The sequence below is a fragment of the Hemitrygon akajei genome, chromosome 17 (assembly GCF_048418815.1).
Source record: "Hemitrygon akajei chromosome 17, sHemAka1.3, whole genome shotgun sequence".
NCBI classification, from domain to species: domain Eukaryota; kingdom Metazoa; phylum Chordata; class Chondrichthyes; order Myliobatiformes; family Dasyatidae; genus Hemitrygon; species Hemitrygon akajei.
The window spans coordinates 81088552-81111081 of NC_133140.1; positions in this window are offsets into that span (position 1 = coordinate 81088552).

A 22530-nucleotide genomic window follows, 5' to 3' on the forward strand; every position below is an offset into this window, starting at 1 on the left:
AAGAAATAGTGGATACATTAGTGATAATTTTTCAAAACTCCTTAGATTCTGGATTAGTTCCTGAAGATTGGAGGGTGGTTAATGTAATCCCGGTTTTTAAAAAAGGAGGGAGAGTGAAACCAGGGAATTATAGACCAGTTAGTCTGACATCTGTGGTGGGGAAAATGCTAGAGTTGGTTATCAAAGATGTGATAACAGCACATTTGGAAAGAGGTGAAATCATTGGACAAAGTCAGTATGGCTTTGTGAAAGGAAAATCATGTCTGACGAATCTTATAGAATTTTTTGAAGATGTAACTAGTAGAGTGGATAGGGAAGAGCCAGTGGATGTGGTATATTTAGATTTTCAAAAGGCTTTTGACAAGGTCCCACACAGGAGATTAGTGTGCAAACTTAAAGCACACGGTATTGGGGGTATGGTATTGATGTGGATAGAGAATTGGTTGGCAGACAGGAAGCAAAGAGTGGGAGTAAACGGGACCTTTTCAGAATGGCAGGCAGTGACTAGTGGGGTACCGCAAGGCTCAGTGCTGGGTCCCCAGTTGTTTACAATATATATTAATGATTTAGACGAGGGAATTAAATGCAGCATCTCCAAGTCTGCGGATGACACAAAGCTGGGCGGCGGTGTTAGCTGTGAGGAGGATGCTAAGAGGTTGCAGGGTGAATTGGATAGGTTAGCTGAGTGGGCAAATTCATGGCAGATGCAATTTAATGTGGATAAATGTGAGGTTATCCACTTTGGTTGCAAGAACCAAGAACAGGAAAACAGATTATTCTCTGAACGGTGGCCGATTAGGAAATGGGGAGGTGCAACGCAACCTGGGTGTCATTGTACACCAGTCATTGAAGGTGGGCATGCAGGTACAGCAGGCGGTGAAAAAGGCAAATGGTATGTTGGCAGTCATAGCAAAAGGATTTGAGTACAGGAGCAGGGAGATTCTACTGCAGTTGTACAAGGCCTTGGTGAGACCACAGCTGGAGTATTGTGTGCAGTTTTGGTCCCCTAATCTGAGGAAAGACATTCTTGTCAAAGAGGGAGTACAGAGAAGGTTCACCAAAATTGATTCCTGGGATGGCAGGACTTTCATATGAAGAAAGACTGGATCGACTAGGCTTATACTCACTGGAATTTAGAAGATTGAGGGGGGATCTTATTGAAACATATAAAATTCTGAAGGGATTGGACAGGCTAGATGCAGGAAGATTGTTTCCGATGTTGGGGAAGTCCAGAACGAGGGGTCACAGTTTAAGGATAAAAGGGAAGCCTTTTAGGACCGAGATGAGGAAAAACTTGTTCACACAGAGAGTGGTGAATCTGTGGAATTCTCTGCCACAGGAAACAGTTGAGGCCGGTTCATTGGCTATATTTAAGAGGAAGTTAGGTATGGCCCTTGTGGCTAAAGGGATCAGGGGGTATGGAGAGAAAGCAGGTACAGGGTTCTGAGTTGGATGATCAGCCATGATCATACTGAATGGCGGTGCAGGCTCGAAGGGCCAAATGGCCTACTCCTGAACCTATTTTCTATGTTTCTATGTTTCTAATTTGCATTCTGTGTCTCTGTGGTGTAGCTGCAAGCAAGTTTTTGATAGTGCCAGTCTTTCACCCCCCTTTGCGTGTGACAATAAACTTGACTTGCTTTGACTTCTTTCTCTCACCTTAATTAATAGCATAACACTCGCTATTTTACAATTTGTAGGAAACCATTCTTTATCCAAATGAAGTGAACTAAATCTGCAATGAAAGATTTTAGAGATCAGCGTTATTTATCACACATACTTTGAAACATTGAAATATGCAGTGAAATGAGTTGTGTCAACAACTAACACAGTCTGAGGCTGGTGCTGGTGGCAGCCCTCATATATTGCCATGCTTCTGATACCAAAAGAGCATGCCTACTACTTGTTGACCCTAACCCATGCATCTTTGAGGTGTGGGAGGAAACCAGAGCACTCAGAGGAAAACAGTCTCTCAAAGTCCAACCCCATGTCCTCGTCATGAGAGGTGGAAATGGGTAAGGCCAGCTAGCAGGGCTCTGCTGAAGCTGTACAGGCCAATCCCCTGTATAGAGGATGCAATAGAGTGCGGAAGCGTTGATGACCTCGACTTCAGAGAACGATGGAGACGGGAGGTCCATTGGGAGCTAAGGGTCCAAGTAAGAGCAAACCCATGCAGTCACGGAGGAACATACAAACTCCGTACAGACAGCAGGGGGAATTGAACCCCAATCTTACATGGATCGTAAAGTGTCGTGCTAACTGCTGTGTTACCATGCTGCAATTGTGCTACTGTGCTGTGATTACTGTACCGTATTCACCCTCTCTCACTCTTCACAGATGCTGTCTGTCTTGCTGAGCATCACTAACAGATTGTTATTCTGATCTATGAACAAGTATTATTACTGGAACCAATCCATGACTCTAAAGTTGTAGTCAATTTTCCAGCTGGGACTGATTAATAGTGTCATGTGTTTTTTTTACACTGGTGCAAAGATTGAAGAAACTTAATGAACATTGCACTTCAAATTCCATGGTGTTTTTACACTGATGTTGGCACAGTAGCAAGTAATTCACGCAAGCAGAAGGTCAAAGCTCCTAGGTCAAAGCTTTTTCTTAAGCCACAATGTTGTTGGCACAGTTCATGTCAGGACTAACACAGTAACTCCATAAACGTTTTGCTATTGATTTTTATTTTTCTTCTCATTCCTTATTTATTTCAACAGACTCCTAAAGTGACTCATTTTGAAGTACTGGTGTTGCACGGACGTGGCTGTGGGTCGAACCCAAGTGCTGAACACAGGTGTGGAGACTGCGGAGGGAGACGCTGTCATCGTAGCGGGTGTGGAAAGGGTTCCAAGGGGGCTTTCGTCAGAGTCTTGGTCTCAATAGATAATCCAGGAACAAGGCTGTGCTTAATCGTTCTAAACACCATGGAGCGAAGTACTCGTATACGAGTTGACCAATGAACTGGCACCTTCTGGTGGTGGTCTCAGGACTCTTATATTGCTCTGATGGCAAGCAGGTGTTTGTAATTCTTAGAACCTGGGAATGGATTGGGCACTAACGAGGTGTTAATGGCCCAATTCCGGAGTAAGGCAGCCAGGTGCCAGAAGGGGCCATGACAACTGAGTTTCACTCCCATTACTGGAGTCCAGCACCCTGGATCAATCCCACTCAACAAGCAATCACAAAATTCTGGAGGAACTCAGCAGGCCAGGCAGCATCTATGGAAAGAGTACAGTCGCCGTTTTGGGCCAGCCGGAAATGTCAACTGTACTCTTCTCCATAGAAACTGCCTAGCCTGTTCAGTTCCTCCAGCACTTTGTGTGTGTTGCTTGGATGTCTAGCATCTGCAGATTTTCTCTTGTTTGTCAACATACAGAATGCTTGGCAAATTAATCACGGACATATTAAGCTGGGATTGTGAAGATACTGTAGCAATCACTTTTGAAGCTGTCACATCATAACTAAAATGCATGCTTTTAGAAATTCTACACAGCAGCCAGTTTTTTTTGTTAAGGGCTGGGAGGTAAAAGGTCAAACCGTGTGCGTCTTGGACTTCTAATGGTGAAAGATTCCACATGAATTCAATATTACTTCAGGTAAGGCTTCCCTTTTAATGGAAAGAGACCTTGTAGCAAGGACAAAGAAACCAATTTAAAATCATAAAAGCCAATGCTGCAAATATCGCATGCGATTCATGCGATCTGCATGCATACAAGATGCGACAAAGAAAATTTACAGGCATGTTGCTGGGACTTGAGGCCCTGATTTATAGGAAAAGGTTAAATAGATTAGGATATTATTCCCTGGAGTGTAGAAGATTGAGGGGAGATTTGTTAAAAGTGTACAAATTATGAGGGGTATAGATAGGGTAAATGCAAACAAGCTTTATCTGCTGCGGGTGGGTGAGAAAGACACTAGAGGTCATGGGTTTAAGAGGAACATGAGGAAACTTCTTCATTCATGAGTGTGGAATGAGCTGCCAGTGGAAGTTTTCAATGTGTTCAAATGCAACATTTAAAAGAAGTTTGGATAAGTACATGGATGGGAAAGGGTATAGTGGGCTATGGTCCAGATGAAGGTCGATGGGACTAGGCAGAATAACAGTTTGGCACAGACTAGATAAGATGAAAGGCCTAGTTTTTGGTGTATGACTCTATTACCGTCTCTCTTGTCCTAGCAAGTTGAGTCAATATATTCCATTCCAATCCAACATAAAAGGTGTGAATTCACCAACCACCTGCTGGAAACCACTGGGCTCATGATACAGCAGGAAGAGTGGAATTTCTATTTGATACACCATTCTCATATGTAGCATGTAGACTTCGACGGATTTACCTCAGGACACTTTTTCCTCTAAGCTGTACAGGTGTGAGGCCTTGTAGTAACTAAAATGTTCTCACACACTAGACTAGTGTTGCCACACGGTTGGAATTGGACACAGCTAGAAAAAGTTTACAAAACGTGAAAGAGTTTTTTTTGTTATCCTGTATTTTATTATACCCTTCAATGAATAAGTAAAATCAAAAGCATGTTATTTTAAAATTTTCATTCCAAATATTCATATTATACATGCACACAGTTTTCAGGCGATCAGAATTCCCCCTCCCCCTCCCCCAATCACTACAGTACTGTATTTATCACCGAGGAGCAGAGAGTGAGCTTGTAAATCTGGTGGGAGTAAAGGATATTGGGAACGGTGAGGTTGGAGCACCATGGGAGGTGTGTGTCACACATGGCAGAGGAGTGCCAGGGGTAGGAGGGTGGAAGTGGGTGCAGGCGCACCCAGCCCTGAGATACCTACCAGGTAATGCTATTTAATTTCGAACGTTTGGTGTATTGATCATTACAGAATGTCTCTCTGGTGATTCCCACTCCCTTCCCCTTTTCCCAAACATCATTTCCCTCTCCCCGTTTCCTTCTCACTCTCATTCCACAGTAGAGACCCATATCAGAATCAGGTTTATCATCACTCACATTTGTAATGAAATTTGTTTTCTTTTGTGGCAGCAGTACAGTGTAATGCATAAAATTACAACAGTACTGAGCAAAAGCCTCAGGTGCTGTATCTATATATGCGTCTAAACTTTCACACAGTACTGTACAAATTTTTAAATTTATCTTATCTGCTCCAGAAGTAGACCTCTATTGTTTGCATGGGAAGAGTCAGCATTCTATTGCAAATCAGCTTGAGGGACACATGTGGAACACTTTATTTTAAACGCATTTAAATTGACACATTTAGCCACCCGACATTAAGATGCAGTTTCTAATTATGAGCATTTTAGTTTGTGTACCAAACAACATCAAGGCAACAACTCAAAACATAGCGAACTAAAACTGTTGTTCTTCCATGATTGTTTTGTGTAATTAGTTTTGAAAGATCTTTAAGTAAAAATCAAGCAGCCACCCACCTGGGACACGCTCTCTTTGCCCCTCTCCCACCAGGCAGTGGATACAAAAGTCTGGAAGCACGTACCACCAGGCTGAAGGACAGCTTCAATCCCACCATTATAAAACCATTGGGTGGTCTCCTGAGACAAAAACATGGATTCCAAACTCCCTTTACTGGCCTTGCTCATCACTGTATGTCTGCACTGCACTTTCTCCGTCACACTCCATTCTACATTCTGTATTTGTTTTCCTTTGCCCCAACTCAATATACTGATCTGATGAAACAATGGGTGTGGATAGCATGCAAAGCAGAGTTTGTCACTCTACCTCAGTACATGTAACAATAATAACTTATTTCCCAATTTAAAGATTACCAGATCCACAAACACTGGATTTTTAATCTCAATCCATCACAACTTTTAAAATGTTCACTGTTTTACAAATTAAACATTTCCTTTCAATCTATATTTATTGGTTTGAAATAGTTTAATTTGTTTCTCCCATATGAACACTAAGTTGTTTTTATCTGCCTGCAGCAGTGTGTTTCAGAAAAAGCTGCAGAAGGTTGTGTAAACTCAGCCAGCTCCAATATGGACAGAATATCTTCATAAAGCAGGTATCACCCTTCAATAAGGATTCCCATCAACCAGGACATCCTTTCTTCTCATTGCTTCCATCGAGGAGGAGGTTTAGGAGTCTGAAGGCACACTCAATTTTTCAGGACTTGCTTCTTCCGACCCCCGACCCCCATCATCATGCTGACAAATCAGCAAATAGGAGAGAGATTTAAAATCTGGCTAAGTGGTGACATAATGTCAGCAAGACCAAAGAGCTGATTATTGACTTTAGAATGAGGAAACTAGAGGCCCATGAGTCAGTCCTCGTCGGAGGATCAGAGGTGAAGAGGGTCAGCAACTTTAAATTCCTCTGTGTTATTATTTCAGTGAACCTGTCCTGGGAATCACATATGACTGCAAATACAAGGAAAACATGGCTCTATTTTCTTAAGAATTTGTGAAGATTTGGCATGACATCTAAAACTTTGTCAAATTTCTACAGATGTGTAGTTCAGTGTATATTGACTGGCTACATCATAGCCTGGTATGGAAACACCAATGCCCTTGAATGGGAAGTCCAACAAAAGGTAGTGGATATGGCCTAGTCCATCATGAGTAAAGCCTTCCCCACCATTGAGCACATCTACACGAAGTATTGTGGCAGGAAAGCAGCATACATCTTCAGGGACCCCCCAGGACGTGCTACCGACTCATTGTTGCCATCAGGAAGAAGAAACAGGAGCCTAGGGACTCACATCATTAGGTTCAAGTGTAGTTATTACCCCTCAACCATTAGGCTCTTAAACCAATGGGGATAGCTTCACTTTACTTCACCTGCCCCATCTTTAAAAGGCTCTCACTACCTATGAACTCAGGTTGATGACTCTTCATCTCATGTTCTTAATACTTATAGCTAATTTATTTATTATTATTATTTCTTTCTTTTGATATTTGCAGAGTTTGTTGTCTTTTGCACATTGGTTGAATGCTCAAGTTGGTGCAGTCTATTATGCTTGTTATTCTATATTGAATTTACCGAGTATGCACACAAGAAAATGAATCTCAGTTGTATATGGTGACATATGCACTTTGATAATAAATCTACTTTGACCTTTGAATTCTGAATTGATAATGCACTCGGTATTTTTGCTCTCTTATTACATTGCTAATTTATTTTTTTATATAATATATACCTTCTTATTCCTACCTTCCTACAGAACCCTACCTTGGCGCCTCACCATGGTGTGGAAGTGACCCTGGCCGAACATCAGCAAAGTATGGTGGAGATTCGTTCTCTGGCAGGTCTAAACTCGCTGTGAAGGTGATGTTCCATCGGTATACTACCAGATTAGATCTAGTAGTAGGATCGTGGCTGGCTAAGGAGGTAAGCATGCCTTTGCCACTTTGTAGCTTATGCCTCTTCAGGCAAAGGCTGCACTCAACGAGGACGCCGGCAGCAGGGCGTCTGATGGTGTCTGCAGAGACTAAACTCTCAGCACAGTCAACATCGAAATTGATGGACAGCTGAAGAAGAAGCCCTTCTTATTTTAATTTTACCTTTCGATTGTGCATTGCAATGTACTGCGGCTGCAAATCAACAAATTTCGTGACGTGTGTTAGTAATATTAAACCTGATTCTGATTCTTATTTTATTCTTTATGAAATATTCATCTAGCTTTTCATTTGATACGATATTACTTTTCTTTCATTAAACCGGTTCTCTATCTTTGTGATTATAAATTAGGAGTGGAATTCTGATATTCTATAATTCCTGCAAAATTTTAACAATTCTACAGAAATAAGGTACTTCTTACATTTTGGAATTGTGAATAATTTGTATGGAATGAAATGTATCAAGCTTGTAGAGTCATTGAACACTACAACAAAGAAACAGGGCAACACCGCCAGTTATTCTGCCTAGTCCCAGCAACATGCACCCAAACCATAACCCTCCAGACCTCCCCAAGCCATGTATCTATCCAAATTTCTCCTAAGTGTTGAAATTGAACCCACATCCACCATTTCCACTGGCAGCTCGTTCTACACTTTCACCACCCTCTGAGTGAAGAAATTCCCCCTCATGTTCCACTTTCTCTAGCAAAAAATATTTGGAAGTTAATCAGGATTATGTCTCAGATGTGCAGCAGTTTTTCTGAATATTAAAGTGCATTAAGTTACTGAAAGGAAATTGTATATGAAAGAAGCCAATTAATTTGTTTCTGTTTTGCCCATAAAAAAATGATCACTCTCTTTACAAGTTCCTGGAGAAAGCCCTTGAAAATTCTGACCTTGCTGATTTTCTGTTGACCTAACATGCTATTTACATATTCTTCTACAGTTTGTCAGCTTAAAGGGATGTTTACCAAAGCCCCACCCCCTCCAGTCTTCTTCTACCATTTCGCATTTTCCCCTCCCCCTCCTACTTTCAAATCTCTTACTATCTTACCTTTCAGTTAGTCCTGACAAAGGGTCTCGGCTCGAAACATAGACAGTTATTCTCCCTATAGATGCTGCCTGGCCTGCTGCGTTCCACCAGCATTTTGTGTGTGTTGCTTGAATTTCCAGCATCTGCAGATTTCCTCGTGTTACCCCACCCCCTCCAGTCTTCTCCTACCATTTTGCATTTTCCCCTCCCCCTCCTACTTTCAAATCTCTTACTATCTTTCCTTTCAGGTAGTCCTGGCAAAGGGTCTCGGCCCAAAACGTCAACAGCGCTTCTCCCTATAGATGCTGCCTGGCCTGCTGCGTTCCACCAGCATTTTGCGTGTGTTGTTTACCAAAGCATGTTGGAAATCTGAATCGAGAATTGAAAATCCTGGAGATGTTCGGCAAATTAACTAGTGTTGCAGTTGAAAACAAGGCTAATATTTCAGACCACGAGCATGATGAACATTGTTAATGTTGTTTATTTCTCTGCAAATATCATCTGACCAACTGAGAATTTTCGACATTTTCTGGTTTTGTTATGGGCAAGTTTTCTTAAAAAATGACCAGCAAGATTGACAGACTTGTTAAAGACCATAAAATCAAATTCAAAATTGAATTTATTGCCATATGCACCAAATAAATATATGCACAGGCACAATGAAAACCCCACCTGCAGAAGCAGCACAGGCACATAGCATCAGATAAGTAAAAGTCACAAGAAAAACAAACATGAATTATACACTTTTTACAAGATAGAACATAATCACCAGGTAAAACCCCGACAACAGACATTCCCCCTTCTTTTCCAGTCCTGAAGAAGGGTCTCAGCCCAAAATGTTGACTGTTTATTCATTTCCACATTTCCACAGATTTCCACTCTGCCAGACCTGCAGAGTTCCTTTAACACTTTGTGTGTGTTGCTTTGGATTTCCAGTATCTGTAGAATCTCGTGTTTAAAATTCACTGGGTAATTAGGTATAAGCAATACTTGTAACATTGACAGCTCTTCTTCCCCCCCACAGATACTGCTCGACCCATTGAGTTCCACCAGCAGATTGTTTGTAGGAATATGCAAGCCAGTCATCCTGGCAACATCCAAATTAATTCAGTAATTTTCAAACATTGCCAAAATTCCCAAACGTCCTGAGAACATTTCTTCATTGCAGGTTCCACTAAATCTGATCCACTGAAGGAAATGCATTTCCACATTTTGGTCATCAGGAAAATGGAAAAGATTGAGATGGTGGATTCAGCTTCCAATTGATCATGGGAAAGGGAGGGGGGAGGGGTCAGGTCCTATTTTACAATGCACTCCTCAGAATGGCACCCCCCTTGAGAAGGTGGTGGTGAGTTACCTTCATTGTATTGTTGGATAAGATTTAGACCCAGTGGCAATGAAGAAGCAGTAGTCCTGTATAATCTCCTGTTTGGGATCATGCTCAGCTTGGGAAGAAACCTGAAAGTACTGGTGTTCCTGTGTACCTGCTGCCTTTGTCATTGGTAAGGGTCACTGCCTATCAGAGTGTGCTATCAGAGCAACTGAGAGTTTGAGGGTGGCACAATATTGGTGGAATTGGAATATTATTGTCACATGTACCAAGATACAATGAAAAACCTGTCTTGCATATTGTTCATACAGAGGAGATTATTACACAGTGCATTGAAATAGAACAAGTTAAAACAATATCATCATGTGCCATGTCGTTTGTCTTTTGATCGAAGTTATTATTGTGAAATCTTTCGACAGAAGTGGTTTGCCCTTGCATTCTTCGGGGTAGTGAAGGTAGGTGACCCTAGGCTTTATTGATACTCTTCAGAGATTGCTTGCCTGGTGTCAGTGGTTGCACAAGCAGGATGTGTGATATGCACCAGCTGCTCATACAACCATCCTCCACCGGCTCCCGTGCTTCACGTAACCCTGACTGTGCTGGAGGGGTGGTGTTAAGCAGGTGTTACACCTTGTGCAAGGGTGGCCCGCAGGCTAGCGGAGGGAAGGAATGCCTTACAGCTTCTTTGGTAGAGACGCATCTCCACCCTGTCACCCGAAACAATAACAATGCAGAATAAAGGGTAACAGCTGCAGAGAAAGTGTAGCGGATATTCAACATCATGATTATATAGATTGAAAAGCTAGAGACTTTTCCCCAGGGTGGAAATGGCTAATACAAGGGGGCTTAACTCTAAGGCCTTGGGATGAAAGTATAGAGAGGATGTCAGAGGTAATTTTCTTTACACGGAGAGTGGTGAGTGCATGGCACACACTGCCAGGGGTGGTAGTAGGGGGTAAAGCATTAGGGATATTTAAGAGACACTTGGATAGGCAGATGGATTACAGAAAAATAGAGGCCCTTAAGGAAGGGAAGGGTCAGAATGATTTTGGATTAGATTAAAGGGTTGGCACAAGCTGAGCTGAAGGACAAATACAGTTCTCTGTCCTATATTTAATGACTATGCTCTGTGAGATCAGACAGTGAAAGGAGTGAGTACTTTTTTGTGGTGGGTGGGTGCCAATTACACAAGATACTCAAATACGGCAGGTAGGCAAGTCTTTTGTGGTGCATGGGACACCTAATATACTCTGCCAAGATTGTTAGGTGTGCTTGGAGATTAGGGGTCCTGTGCACCTCACCAGGAAAACTCACACCAGAGTGAGTGTTCGTAAACTTCATTATCTGTTCCCAAACAAGGTTAATGTTTGGTAACAGATGCTAAAGTTTAAGAACATTTCACTATTTCTCACAGCAAAATTTGCATTAAAGACTGTTGCTTTGGCATATGCTCAGATAGGATTAGAACCAGAACCAGAATGAGGAAGGAGGCTAATATCACTGACACAAATATGCAGTACTGTGCAAAAGACAAGTGTGTGTATATATATATATATCTATTCCTAGGGTGTCTAAGACCTATGTCCGGGACTGTATTTGTCAAAGTTGGGGCAGAGAATGATTTTGTAGATCTGGCAGGAGCAAAGGATGTTGGGACTGCTGAGAGTGGAGCACTAGAGGAATGATTTTCCTCACCCTCCCCCATTGCCCCAACCATGATTCCCCTCTTCCTGCCCCCATTCCACTCTCAGTCCAAAACAGAGACCCCTATCTGAATCACGTTTATCATCACTCACATACCGTATGTCATGAAACTTGTTTCTTTTTCTGCAGCAATGATACAATGCAATACATAAAATTATGACAGCACTGTGCAAAAATCTCAGGCACCTCACTAACAGTCACTGGATTCCGTGGCGAGAAACCCACCTTTCTCAGGCTTCCTTTGTCTAGGGTGTATATGACTCAGGTTCCGCCAAATCTGTGAGGTCGTGATGTCTCACCCACCCAAAACCCGGTTTGTGAGAACGCTGTGTGATTTACTGCCTCTGGCAATCGCCTGTCGGCAAGAAATGCCAAATCATACACTGCATACAATTAATCAGAAGTATATTTAAGAATGTTAACTTAACAGTTACTAAAGGAAAGAAAGGAAGAATCAAAAAGGGCCCTTATACTTAAACAGTCACATGCACCCGGTGGAGCTCTGATCTTGAATTTGTCCGTAACTCACCCACTGGATCCTCGGTCTGCGTGAAGGCACACACCACCTTCTGAATGTTGCTTGAAATCCATCTCGAACAAGTGGGCTCTCCTACAGGATTATTGGTCATTCCTCCTCGAAGCCATTCATCTGCACAAAGTACCTTGAGCGACAGGGAAGGCATCCTCAGCCATCTTCCCTCCTGCCTTCTCCCAGCTCCCACCAACAAAAACCTCTCTGCCCAGCGTTCTCTAGAATCTTCTCCCAATTTTACCATTCTGATTGGCTGATACCACATTCCTAAGTTGAACAGCAAGTTTCTTATCTCAGCTCAACCCAAACAAGCTGAAAGCAGATCAAACTGCTCTCACAGAAACGCTAAAACAAAATACCAACAGCTTAACAGTAACAATCTTAACCAGATGTATGTGCTAGAGACTTTTGCACAGCATTGCATGTCGTGCTCGTGGCAATAGTACAGTGCAATACATTTTTTAAAATGTTATACATTACAATAAGAAATATACATTAAAAATAAATTGAATAAGTTGTGCAAAATGAAAGCAAAAGGATTGAAATGGTGTTCATGGCTCGGTTCACTGTCCATTCAGAAACCTGATTTCAGGGAAGACACTGCTCCTAAACAGCTTAGCATTTGCAGTATACTAAAACATTGATTGAAACTGCAATCTGCTTCATTCAACTTGTCTGCTGAAGGTTTAGAAGCAGTAGAACTTGTTCACTGACACAGTAACATACATAATTAACATACTCCGTGAAAAACAATCCCGTTTATGACCTTGGTGCCTGTCTGCACATACGGACGCCATGGCTCCTATAGGTTGATGTAGGGTCAGCCCGACAACATGGCAAAATAAGACCTTTGGTATTTCACCCACTGGTGCATTTTGGAGTACAGTGTTATGTTTTCTAACTTCAAAAAATTAAACTAATTCAAAGCAAGTCACGGGAGTCAGGAATTGGGGTCTTTGAGTTTACTTTAAGGGAGGTGTACACTATCACTTGGTAACATGATGACTTTTGCAATTCATGTACCCCACAATGATTATTTAAAGGAACAAAATTGCTTAATCGAATAAAGATATAAAAGATTACTCAAATATTACTGAAATATCAAATACTCAATGGGTGTGCAGTAGTTTAGTTAGAACAACCCTTGTGGATGCTGAGACTATTGACCTGAAGACATGAGTGAATCACACCTCAACCAGTATGGAGTTTAAGAGAAATGGTAACATTTAGTTCAACACTTTACAGCACCAGCAACCTGGGTTCAATTCCCACCACTGAAGGAGTTTGTACAGTCTCCCCGTGACCACATGTGTTTCTTCCAATGCTCTAGTTTCCTCCCACATTCCAAAGGCATATAGGTTAGCAAGTCGTGGGCATACTATGTTGGTTCCAGAAGCAGGGTAACACCTCCTTGCAATGTAATGGTCACTGATGCAAGCATATTTCTCTGTGTCTGTTTTGAAGTACTGAACATGTGACAAATGAAGCTAATCTTTGGTTGGAAACTACTATTTTATTAATACTTTTTATAAGATTTGTACATTTTAACAAACTCATTTTTCACACTCACTGGTAGAAAGTATTATAGCAGCTAAACTAACGGTTTATCACCTTTCTCATTTTTCATTGGCTAAGTATTAGCATATTACACATGTGATGTAATTATTTTAATTATGTAACCTATTAAGTAATTTAACTCTATTTAAGGAATTTCTTTATCTTATCGATAAAAAGGATAGATTTTTCAGAAGTACCATCTTTATTCTTTTACCTATACACCTCTTAGCATTATGCTCTCAGCATCATTTCTCAGCTCTTTATTTAGTTACTTATTAATTACATATTTGTTTGTACTCTAAAAAAAATTGAAATCTTGGAATTTTTGACTTCAGGAAGAACCCTCAGATCAGAAATTAAACATAGATCCAACACTTTAAAAAAGTTTTACTATAAGTACTTGGTAACAGTTATATTGACAGCTGAAAACATTAAATCGCCAATGGCCTTCAATTAAAAAAAAGACCATAAGACATAGAAGCAGAATCAGGCCATTTGGTCCTTGAGTTTGCTCTGCCATTCTATCATGGCCGATTTATTTCTCATCTCAAACATTCTCCTGCCTTCTCCCCGCAACTCTGAAACCCTTACTAATCAAAAACCTATCAACCTTTGTTTTAAATTTATCCAGTAACTTGGATCCTCCACTATCTGTGGTAATGAATCCCACAGATTCACCATCTTCTGGCTAAATTAATACTAGAGTCCTAGAGTTACCCACTATAGAAGACAAATTTTCTCTGTCCACTCTGGACCTTTCAATATTTTTATTCAATTTTACCAGTAGAGGCATTTCAGCATCCATTAAGCTGAAGGAATGAATGGCCATTAACTCTGCTTTCTTCTCCATAGATGCTGCCTGCAACACAGAACACTCCTCACATGTTCTGGTTTTAATTCTGATTTCCAGCATCTGTATTTTGTTTTCTGACTTTCAAGGAATATTCAGAATGGGCAATGAATATTATTTTAGGTTTAAAGCTTCAGGATTCAAAATATATTTATCATTGAAGTATCTATGCAGAATACAACCCTGCGATTCGTCTTTTTGCAGGCGGCCTCAAAACAAAAGCAGTCATGGAACCTGTTTAAAGAAAAACTTCAACCCATCCCCCCCACCCTAATGCACAAAAAAAAGAACAAATTCCACAAATGGCAAGAAAAAATAAACAAAAAACAGAATACAAAACACCAAATCACAACGATATCAAGAAAAGTCCAGGCATATTCAGTTCAGCTCAGTTCAAACCAGTTGTCCTCACTCAAAATCACACATGAACAGCAAGAAATGACAAACCAGAAAGCAGAAACACATCATTAGGTGAACTACAGAGTCCAATCCACAAATCCTGTTGATTAAAACTTGCCCAAGGTTCACAGACACTGGCTTCATCCTCAGTTAGCATCAAGTGAGAGGGGGAGAGAGAGAGAGACCTGTACATTTTAAATTAAAGAGGACTACTGTATAATTAACTTACTGTGCCATCACCCGTCCATTGCCTTTTATCTGAAACCAAGGCTTTGCTTCAGAGCTAGCAACAGATCTGAAGTGCAAAACTCTTTAATTTCTTCCCTTACTTGAGATCTGTAGCAATGATTTATCTGACTGCGTGGAGAGACACATTGATCTCGATGGGCATCTCATGAAGACAAACTCAATAGTGAAAATCTCCAGTCACAATGAACACTCTGTTCTAATCCTTGGGTAGACAAGGCATTTTTGAAAAATATATCTGATCATTTAAAATATATTTGCAATCCAATTTGCCCTTGAATTGAGGGGCAGGAGTCATTTAAATGAACTAGTGGATGTAACAGGTGAGACATCCCTTCAAAGATTTTTAAAAACAGTTCAAACTAATGGTAAAAACAAATGACAAGCATTTTGCAAAACTTCTAAGAGGAAAAAAGTGAAAAACGTACAGACTACCCAACCAGCAAAAATCATTATTTGAATTATTGAAAATGTCCTTTCTATGGGGACTTTAATCAAAGACATTACCCTGATGCAGTTGGCTAAGTTTGTTTGCTTAACGTAAACAGATTTGTATCTCCTGCATGAACCATCGTACTTGCCGGAAACGGCAGCATGTGGGAGACAGTTCATCACACACTACAGAGAAACGCTCACTGCTAATTAATGCAACACAAAATTTGCAGTGAATCAGGAAGTCTCACCGATCGCACTTGTGTGAAAAACTAAGTTACAACAACAGCTTGCGTTTATATAGCACCTTTAATGTGGTTAAAAATGTCCCAAAGTGTTCCATAGGAGAGTTACCAAACAACAACTAACACTGAGCTGTGTAAACTGGGATATGTAGACAATTGGGGCTAGAAATTAAAATGACCTTAAAAAGCATGCTACAGGATAATAAAATTATGAATAGCACAGCACATAAATAAACACTTCAGCCCACCTCTTATACGCCGTCTAATTGGATCATACCTGAAAATGAAAGCTGAAGACCATAAGATATAGAAGCAAAATTAGGCCATTCAGCCCATCAAATTTGCTTTGCCATTTTATCATGACTGATCCATTTCCTTCTCATCCCACTCTCCTGCCTTCTTCCTGTATCCCTTCATGCCTTGACTAATCAAGAATTAATCAATCAACAACACACACAAAATGCTGGTGGAACACAGCAGGCCAGGCAGCATCTATAGGGAGAAGCGCTGTCGACGTTTCGGGCCAAGACCCTTCGTCAGGACTAACCGAAAGGAAAGATAGAAAGAGATTTGAAAGTAGAGGGGGGAGGGGGAAATGCGAAATGATAGGAGTAGACCGGAGGGGGTGGGATGAAGCTAAGAGCTGGAAAGATGATTGGCGAAAGTGATACAGAGCTGGAGAAGGGAAAGGATCATGGGACGGGAGGCCTCAGGAGAAAGAAAGGAGTGGGGGGGAAGCACCAGAGGGAGATGGAGAACAGGCAAACAACTAAATATGTCAGGGATGGGGTAAGAAGGGGAGGAGGGGCATTAACGGAAGTTAGAGAAGTCAATGTTCATGCCATCAGGTTGGAGGCTACCCAGCCAGTATATAAGGTGTTGTTCCTCCAACCTGAGTTTGGATTCATTTTGACAATAGAGGAGGCCATGGATAGACATATCAGAATGGGAATGGGACGTGGAATTAAAATGTGTGGCCACTGGGAGATCCTGCTTTTTCTGGCGGACCGAGCGTAGGTGTTCCACGAAATGGTCTCCCAGTCTGCGTCGGGTCTCACCAATATATAAAAGGCCACACCGGGAGCACCGGACGCAGTATACCACACCAGCCGACTCACAGGTGAAGTGTCGCCTCACCTGGAAGGACTATCTGGGGCCCTGAATGGTGGTGAGGGAGGAAGTGTAAGGGCAGGTGTAGCACTTGTTCCGTTTACAAGGATAAGTGCCAAGAGGGAGATCGGTGGGAAGGGATGGGGGGGACGAGTGGACAAGGGAGTCGCATAGGGAGCGATCCCTGCGAAAAGCAGAAGGGGGGGGGGAGGGAAAAATGTGTTTGGTAGTGGGATCCCGTTGGAGGTGGCGGAAGTTACGGAGAATTATATGTTGGACCTGGAGGCTGGTGGGGTGGTAGGTAAGGACAAGGGGAACCCTATCCCAAGTGAGGTGGCGGGTGGATGGGGTGAGGGCAGATGTGCAGGAAATGGGAGAGATGCGTTTGAGAGCAGAGTTGATGGTGGACGAAGGGAAGCCCCTTTGCTTAAAAAAGGAAGACATCTCCTTCGTCCTGGAATGAAAAGCCTCATCCTGAGAGCAGATGCGGCGGAGACGGAGGAATTGTGAGAAGGGGATAGCATTTTTGCAAGAGACAGGGTGGGAAGAGGAATAGTCCAGGTAGCTGTGAGAGTCTGTAGGTTTATAGTCGATATCAGTAGATAGGCCGTCTCCAGAGATGGAGACAGAAAGATCAAGAAAGGGGAGGGAGGTGTCGGAAATGGACCAGGTAAATTTGAGGGCAGGGTGAAAGTTGGAGGCAAAGTTAATGAAGTCGACGAGTTCAGCACGCGTGCAAGAGGCAGCGCCAATGCAGTCGTCGATGTAGCGAAGGAAAAGAGTGGGATGGATACCGGTATAGCCTTGGAACATGGACTGTTCCACAAAGCCAACAAAAAGGCAGGCATAACTGGGACCCATATGGGTGCCCATGGCTACACCCTTGGTTTGGAGGAAGTGGGAGGAGACAAAGGAGAAATTATTGAGAGTAAGAACTAATTCCGCTAGACGGAGGAGAGTGGTAGTAGAGGGGATTTGGTTAGGTCTGGAATCCAAAGAAAAACCGAAGAGCTTCAAGACCATCTCGGTGGGGGATGGAGGTATATAGGGACTGGACGTCCATGGTGAAAATAAGACGGAGGGGGCCAGGGAACTTAAAATCATTGAAAAGATTCAAAGCATGAGAAGTGTCACAAACATAGGTGGGAAGAGATTGAACAAGGGGGGATAAGACAGTGTCAAGGTATGCAGAAATGAGTTCAGAGGGGTAGGAGCAAGCTGAGACAATAGGTCTACCTGGACAGGCAGGTTTCTGGATCTTGGGTAGGAGGTAGAAACGGGAAGTGTGGGAATCAATCAATTAATCAATCTCTGCCTTAAATATACCAATAACAGTCTCCTCAGCCCTCTGTGGCCACAAATTCCACAGATTCACCACTTTCTGTCTTGAGAACTTCCTCCTCGAGGGGGAAAGGGGAGAAAGCCTGTGGTAAGTCAAATGCTGGGTGAAACGTGAAGTCTTTGGGGTAACTGCAAGTTGGAGTCTTTGCTATAGCTTTGCTCACATTTGAGTGCTCGGTGGTGGGTGCTGATGCTTTTTTTTGCTGGTGTGGGGAAAGGAGATAGTTGCTTGCTGCCGCTTACGTGTGGGAGGGAGGGGAGCTGGGAGGACTTTTAACTTTTTTACATTTAACTGTTGTTCATTCTTTGGGGCACTTCTGTTTTTGTGGATGTTTGTGAAGAAAAATCTTTTCAAGATGTATATTGTATACATTTCTCTGACGTTAAATTGGACCTTTGAACCTTTGGACCTTTGAATATCACTGGCAAATATCATGAAATTTGAAGTTTTACTGTGGTTTGCACCTTGGCTCTAGAGGAGCAGTGTTTTGTTTAGCTGCATACATGTGCATGGTTGAATGACTATAAACTTGAACTTGAGCTTGGAATAAACTGCCTGAAGAATAGTGACAAGAGGAGAAAGCTTCATGTTGTACAGGAAGCTGGTAACTCAAGATAAAGCCTGTATGAAAACACCAATGCCCTTGAGCAGAAAATCCAATGAAAAGTAATGGATATGACCAAGTTTAACAAGGTAAGGCCCTCCAAACCATTGAGAATAACTACATGAAACACTGTCACAATACCATTTATTCAATATTTTCATATGAAGTAATAGGACTCTGTTCCAGGCCTATTTGATTTTTCAGTTTTGATTTCATATATGTCAAGAGGATCGGAGTTAACGACACTGATGATTTTGTATTTTTGTGAGATATTACAAACAGCCCTTTTTTTCCTTTCTCTTTATTTTTTTATTTTTTCTCTCTTTTTTGTTTTTTTTCTTCTATTAGTTATTAGATTTTTAGATTAGTTTTTTTGCATAATGATTTTTTTCTTTTTTCATTTTTCTTATTTCTTTTTATTTTATATTATGATACACCTAGGTTTGCCTTGTCTGTTTGTATATTGTATCAGTTACAATGTGGGAATACTTATTTGTACTGTAATCGTTGTTCTTGTAATCTTTTATAGTTAGTTGAAATATGTACGTTTGTAATCCTATTATCTATGTACCAATTTTATTTTGTTGTTATTAATAATGATAATAAAAAGATGGAAAAAGAAAGAAACACTGTCACATGAAAGCTTCATCCATCATCAGAGTCCCCCACCACCCAGTACAGGTTCTCTTCTCATTGCTGCAATCAGGAAGAAGGCACAGGAGCTTCAGGACTCACACCATCAGGTTCAGGAACAGTTATCTCTCAACCATCAGGCTCTTGAACATGAGTAGATAACTTCACTCAACTTTGCTTGCCCCATCATTGAAATATTCCCACAACCAATGGACTTACTTTCAAGGACTCTCATCCCATCTTCTTGATATTGATTGCTAGTTACTTATTATTCTTATTACTTAATTTTTGTTTTTGTACAGTTTGTTGTCTTTTGCACATTGGTTGAACACCAAAGCTCAGTGATTCTTCATTGAATCTGTTGTGGTCATTATTCTACAGATTTATTGAGTACGCCTGAAAGAAAATAATTCTCAGGGTTGTGTATGGTGACATATGTGTTTGGTAATAAATTTACTTTGATCTTTAAAGTAGAACAGACAAAAGTAAAGATGTTATTGTATTTCATTTGTCATTAGGGCAGGGAATTGTACCTTACATTAGAAACTTTAAGTGAGTCCTCAAGTTTCCCAACAGAATATGAAATTTGATTTTGGAGAATATTTCAGCCCATCTACAAAGTCACCATTGACATTCATCAGCTCTTTACATGCAACTAAATACAGAAATATCTATTTGACAGAATTAAGTTGGCAGATAACAGCACCTTCACAGATATGAAGGACACATCAAAGATCAATCCATTTGTGGTATCCAGATAGATACTTCAAGCTCAAGTTTATTGACATTCAAGTAGACACACGTATACAACCAAATGAAACAACATTCCGCTAGGACCAAGATACAGAACACAGTACATGCAGTATATCACATACAGAGCATAAAATAACATTAACACAAAATTTTAAAAAAATTCTGTAGACTTACAAGTTGACATCACTCTCACTATTGCCATTATAAAGAACACACAGGAGCCTTAGATCCCTCACCAAAGGATTCAAAATACATTTATTATCAAAGTATCTATGCAGTATACAACCCTGAGATTTATCTTCACTACCAGGTTCAGGAACAGTTATTACACTTTAACCATTAGGCTCCTGAACCAGTGTGGATAATTTTAATTACCTCAACACTACAATCTATGAACTCAAATTTTAAAGAGTGCAACTCATGCTATCAGTATTATTTACTTATTTATTTTATTTTTTATGTTTGTATAAATTGCCTTCTTTTGTATATTGACAGTGTTGGTGTAGTTTTCCATGATTCTATAGTATTTCTTTGTTCCAGGGTAAATGCCTCTAAGAAAATGAATCTCAGGGTAGTATGTAGAGACATACACGTACTTGGATAATAAATTTACTTGCTACTTTGAGATTGTGAAAAATCTTACAAATGGAGGCCTTCATTTTGTATTCTTTGTAAAATATCTGAATTTTGCAATATGAAACTAATGCTACCATGTCTATTTGGGTGGCTGTCAAAGGTCCCTTGACACTAATTAAGTCATTGTTAGTGCAAAAATTAGCTGCCAGATTGCCTCCAAAAAGATTAGTAGCTGCGTTCAGGAGTAATTAATATTGCAGATCGATGATCTTATGAAAGGTCATCAACCTAAAAATGTTTCTCTCCAAAGCTGTTGTTTGCTTCTATTATTTTATTTTTAATTATTATTATTAGCGTTTCAGATTAACAGCTCCTGAAGTGATGCTCTGAAAAAAATAGTTGCAAACAAACCAGCCATTGCAAATGAGGAAAATGCTGAGATAAGCTTATACAGCCACAGGAGAAACAATCGTTTAACGGGTATTTATTTAGTATTTTTCTTAACTGAATTACAGTTAATAAAGATGGAAGGAAGAAGCAAAAATGAACAGCTGGCGAGAAAGTAGTAAAGAGCAAAGTTTACATGCATTTTGGAATCAGAATTGGTTTATTATTGTCACATGCACTGAGATACAGTGAAAAGCATACTGTTCATATAGATCAAATCATTAAACAGTGCACTGAGGTTAGAACAAGGTAAAACAGTAACAGAAAGCAGAATAAAGAGAACATCTACAGAGAAAGAGCTGTGCAGGTAGACAGTAAGGTGTATGGAGAGTTTGCAGAGTGATATAGATAGGTTGGTGAGTGGGCAAGGGTCTGGCAGATGGAAAACGATGTTGGTAAATGCAAGGTCATCCACTTTGGAAGGAAAAAATGAAAGAGCAGATTATTATTTAAATGGTAAAAAAAATTGCAGGATCTGCTGTGCAGAGCGATTTGGGAGTGCCTTGTGCATGAATCATGAGAGGTCGGTTTGTAGGTGCAGCAGGCTATCAAGAAGGCAAATGGAATGTTGGCCTTCATTTCTAGAGGGATTGAATTTAATAGCAAAGTGGTTATGCTGCAACTGTATCCGGTCCTGGTGAGGCCACACCTGGAGTACTGCATGCAATTCTGGTCTCCATACCTGAGGAAGGATATTCTGGCTTCAGAGGTGATAAAGAGGAGGTTTGCCAGGTTGATTCCAGAGATGAGAGGGTTGGGTTATGAGGGGAGGTTGAGATGTCTTAGTCTGTACTCGCTGGAATTCAGAAGAATGAGAGGAGATCTTAGAGAAACATAAAATTATGAAAGGGATAGATAAGATAGAGGGAGGAAAGTTATTTTCACTGGTAGGTGAGACAAGAACTAGGGGACACAGCCTCAAGAGATCTAAGATGGAAATGAGGAGGAACTGCTTTTCTCAGAGAGTTGTGAAACACTGGAATTCTCTGCCCAATGAAGCAGGGAAAGCTAACTCAGTAAATACATTTAAGACAAGGTTGGATGGATTTTACAGGTAGATGGAGATAAGTCCATGGCCAGATTAGCCATGATCTTATTGAATGGTAGAGCAGGCTCAATGAGACAGATGATCTACTCCTGCTCCTATTTCTTATGTTTTTATGTTATGTACAATCATGGTGAGTTAGATTATGAAGTCAACTGTCCCTCTTAACATGCTAGAGACCCATTCAATAAGGAGGGATTTCTTTAGCCACAGAGTGATGAATCTGTGGAATTCATTGCCACAGGTGGCTGTGGAGGACAAGTTATTGGGCATGTTTAAGGCAGACATTGTTAGATTCTTAATTAGGACATTGAAGGGATACAGGACAACAGCAGGAGTTTGGGGC